Below are 562 nucleotides of genomic sequence, written 5' to 3'. Positions count from 1 at the left end.
CTGAATGCCATTTGCTTGAAATATCATTTTCCGCCCTTTCACTTTGAGTCTAAATTTGTCTTTGGAGCTGAGATGTGTCTCCTGGAGGTAACATACGGTTGGATTTTGTTTTTGATTTAACCTGCAATTCTGTGCCTTTTTATTGGTGAGTTCAGTCCATTTACAGTTAGGTTGATTATTGAAATATGCGGTCTTCTTATAGCCATTTTATCTTTTGCTTTCTGGTAACTCAGTGTTTCCATTGCTTCTTTGTCCTTGTGTTTCTGTTTTCTTTATTTTGGTTGACTTTTGTGGATTTTGCCTCTGGTTCTTCTTGTTTTATGTTATATACTTGGTTCTGAATCTTTGGAGTGAGATTATCGTTACGAATATGAAAAGGATAGTTATATATATACAGTCGTCCCTTTTCTTCTGCGTGCGCCCATTCCCCTTCGAGAATTTGCATCTTTGAATCCTCCCCTTTTCAATCATCGTTATCTCAATTTGTCCCTATAGATGCTGTACATTCATTACTATCTTGCTATAGCAATTCTCTTCTTATTATTTAAGTTTATAATGCCTT

This window comes from Pteropus vampyrus, unplaced genomic scaffold, assembly GCF_000151845.1.
Source record: "Pteropus vampyrus isolate Shadow unplaced genomic scaffold, Pvam_2.0 Scaffold67, whole genome shotgun sequence".
Taxonomy (NCBI): domain Eukaryota; kingdom Metazoa; phylum Chordata; class Mammalia; order Chiroptera; family Pteropodidae; genus Pteropus; species Pteropus vampyrus.
The sequence above is the reverse complement of the archived record's forward strand: the minus strand, read 5'-3'. Positions refer to the sequence as shown.